Genomic DNA, 4171 nt, shown 5'->3' with positions numbered 1-4171 from the left:
TGGAATTAACAATCCCATCGTGGTGGAAGGTGATTCCAAATAACTAGAATAAGTGGAGTGAGTACAAATGAAGGAGGATCTGATATTTGGGTTCACCCATGTGCGAGAACCTCAGGGGAGGGAAGAAACTAACATTAATTGTCTCTTAATTTGCACAAACACACATAGGAAGTATGCAAATGAGTCACGGCAGGAATCTTGCCAGTTTATGGACAGATTTGTGACATACAGAGATGCATTACTGATGTAATTCGCCACATATGTTAACGGAATTGGATTTGCACATCAAGCCCTGTCAGTGTCTGTGGAAAGTGCACGGTGACCTCGAGCACCAACAGCCGGAGCTACATGTATCTGTGGGGAAAAACAGCCCAGCGATGGAGGGATTAATCCACTCAGGCCCCTGTAATGAAACTCTGATTTTTGGATTGTGAGCTTGGGAGGCTCCACCACAAGATCAGACACCGGCTTTACAGATCAGGGCAAACTAGAGGAGGAAAGTCACATGTGCTGCCCATGAAAGGCAGAGATACCAGTATATCACCCCCCAGAATGCTGAAGTTCACCACATGACCCAATCAGAAAATCAGAATGTCCAGCGAAGCTTGATTTGATATCGGTCATCAGCCGTCTGCTTGTATTTTGAACACCAGTGCCTCATTCAACCCCCCCACCACACATTCCCTCAATCCGATCACGTAACACGGACATGAAGCCCGTCACGCACGCCGCGTCTGGACCGTCACCGGAATACTGACGTCCCCTGATGTACTGTTGCCACAGCAATGTGCCCCCCCCCGGTCACATGACGCAGCCGATGTGAGATTCGCGTGCCATCTTAAGGTTGTTACTGAGGCTCGTTAACGGCCTGAGTCTGACTTAACAGTTCTGTGGAAACCAGCCGGGAAAATATCTGGGATTGTAAGCGCTGCTCCTAGACAGCACCCAACCCTCCCCACATCCACGCCGGTCAGTCCATCAGGCGACACCGGCAGTCACCTACCGCACCATCTTCTGAAGGGGCGATGCCTTAGCCGACGTTTCACTTTGTCTCGGGTGCCGGCAGTGTGGGTCCACCAGAGGGCGATGGCAGCTTCGACCTCATTGTGCCGCAGCCTCCGGTCGGGCTCATCTGTAGGCAGGAAGGGGCCCGTTTCTGCCCACTGTCTTCATTAGGAGGCGAGTGCAAACACATTTCCGGCCGAAGCCCCGTAGAAGCGGCTACTGGTGTAATTGGGGTTTTGTAGACAAAACAGATGCCTTTTGTCAAACGCTCCAGGAGTGCCCAACATGCGACTCATTAACACTTAGATGCAGCTTTCAGTTAATGGTTTTAACTTTCTCTCTTCTTTGGAATGCGGTCAGTAAGACGGGTGATACGCTGCTACACCCGGGCAGAGGGAACAATCCTAGCCGTAATATTCACACCCCCACTGCCGACCCGGATCCACCTGTGGACATCCCAGGGGTTTGTAGAAAAAAAGGGGGAACCCGGAAATACAGATGAGAGGCTTCGGTTAAAGCCGTTATACTGAAGAAATGAATTACACCTTCAGTATCATATCGCTATGTACAATGAGCACTCCGAATATTACCCTTAATAAATACATCCAAATGTGTAAATGTATTCCAGAAATGAGAAAGAGGGAATAGATTATTTTTTAATATGGTGCTATTGTAAACTTGGTATATTACTGCTATGTATATTAAGGGAATACACAAATATGTGTGTGTGGGGGGAAAATCAAATATCTGCTTTAATGCTGCAATGTGGCCGGTTGTTCTGCTATCCTTAACAAAGTGCATAGCGACTCTATCGTTGGGGTGCCATCTAGTGGCAAAATGGTGTATGGCAGCTTGAGTCTCGGGCAACGTGGCACCTGACCTGATCCGCAAACGCAAAGCGAGATCCTGGAGAGGGCTGGACCGCTGGAATATGTCTCTGGTATCCTACAGCGGCGGCTTCATAGAAATTATTCAAAGCAATCATTCATTGTCAGTCCAATATTAGTAACTGCTTTGGGCAACACAAGGTAGGTGATGTGAGTGGGGTATGTCTCTGCAGGAATACCTGTTATAGGCCGTGTACTAAACTGGGAAGTGGACCAAAACAACTGTACAGTCTCCCGTGATCTGATGCTACTGCAAGGTGCGTTTTCCAGAAGCTTATCCCCTACTGCCACCATGTGGTCATATGAAAAACTGCACGCTGTTCTATGACCGAATGCGGTTCTTCTCTGCAGTCTGAGAAAATCACAGGCTAACGTAACCCTAATTATCAGATCAAGTTATATGTCAATGACTCATTGGCTGTGTTTGTAATAAATATTTAACTGTTTGTAATACATACAGCTAATTGTAATACAAATATCTCCACAAGTGACTGCATGCAGAAAAACATCTATTCACCTTAATCAATTAATCAGATACTTCTATATAGTTTGGGTAAACGTTAATCTCTTGATTATGGGTGGGAAAAAGATTCTTGTTTAATCAAAATGAATGTCTAATTATTTCATATCTAGAGAATGAATGTCATGAAAGAGAGCATCCTTTGGTGTAGTGCTGCCTTCTGGGTTATGACTGTACTTCAGTTATGTTTTGTGGCATGAGGGGAAATCAAGCGAAAGTGGTAGATTCACATCACATGACATGGCCCGAGGGGCCATCCTTTACTTCAGCCAATCAGAGCTTCCATCTCGGCCCGTGCACTGGGCCCCTTGGGCTTCCTGCACCGAGTGCTGCTTCTTTCCCCAAACTCTGAGGTCATGTCTGACAGCAATCGACGAGTCGGTCGCATGCCTTTCCACCTTCAGCCTGTTCTCTCAGCCAATCACCATGCTGCTTACTGAAGGCAGCACACAGAGAAGTCAACACCGATCGATGTACCATGTCCCAGGGCATTATAATGCAACATAATGAAATAAAAATGCAAAAAAAAGTAAAGCAACGTGGAAGGGTTACAAAACAGCTGTGCAGCTAATTAAATTACTTTATGTGAATAAAACATGTATCCCGGCCTTTCAGACTAGCAGACATTCTCTTTAAAAAAACAGTACAGAGGTCTTTGTTTTTGTTGGTGTACAGCTTTTATAAAACTCCTGTTCTTTTCCAGCTTCCACAACAAAATATAAAGTACTATTCACAACCTTTCAAGTTCTATCCTGTGCAAGTATGTACATATTGGGCATTTAATGAAATAAAATCTCAAAACAGAGGACAAATTTACTCACAGTACAAATACTTGGTTTACAGCAGAAACCACAGCAGTTAAGGGTGTTGCTCTGTGTGGGCGTGACAATCTCTGCTCACGAGGAATAGGGCGACTGAGTTTTTGCTCTTGGAAATGGTTTCCAGGGTCACCATATCAGGCTGCCAGAAACGAATGATGTTTTCTACATCGTACCGAAACGATTTGGAGACTGAGCATTTTCCAGAAGTGCTGGCAGGGCAGACTGCCATTTGAGTAGCATATAGCTTAATTATTCTTCATTACAGTACCTTACTGCTGTTATTGCTGCGTAACAAAGTTCTGCATGGAGTATATTTAACTATTTAACTGATTCTTATTTCAGCAAGAACTGAGATAACTAGTGTGACAGGCCAAAGGATTACGGGAGTTTGCCTCTCAGTGGTGCTGGTCGGGGGGGGGGGGGGGGGGGGGGGGGGCAACCCACACGGAGACGGGTGTTGGGTCGCTGGTAACCATTCATCCAGCCCTGGTCACGGTTAATCAGCAGCCCAGAAAACGGTCAGTTATGGCTGGTTTTATTCTGTAGTTATAAAACTCAATGGAGTGCTTTTGCATCCCGCAGGCCAATTCTGCGCATGAGTGTTACACTGCCATCCAAGCTCCATTTGGATTCATCCAAAGTTCACAGCTAGGGGCAGCACACAAGGCTGCAGTAGAAAAGACAGAGCAGGCAGAACGAGCACACAGGAAGCCTGGGAGCATCAGCAGGGAATGGGACGAGGGTGCAGAGATTGTCATGTGACCACACAGGCCAATCACCACCTTGACAGTGTTCATTCCAGAAGCTATTCTTCACAGACTTCATTTCCCGTTCAGCTGGATTCCAGCTGCCAAAACTAACCGATGGAGAGCCAAAGACGGCCCTCTGCAAGGACGACAGATCCAGGAACAACATGACTAACAATGACATAAGTCTGG

This window comes from Brienomyrus brachyistius, chromosome 3, assembly GCF_023856365.1.
Source record: "Brienomyrus brachyistius isolate T26 chromosome 3, BBRACH_0.4, whole genome shotgun sequence".
Lineage (NCBI taxonomy): Eukaryota > Metazoa > Chordata > Actinopteri > Osteoglossiformes > Mormyridae > Brienomyrus > Brienomyrus brachyistius.
This window is presented reverse-complemented; position numbering follows the sequence as displayed.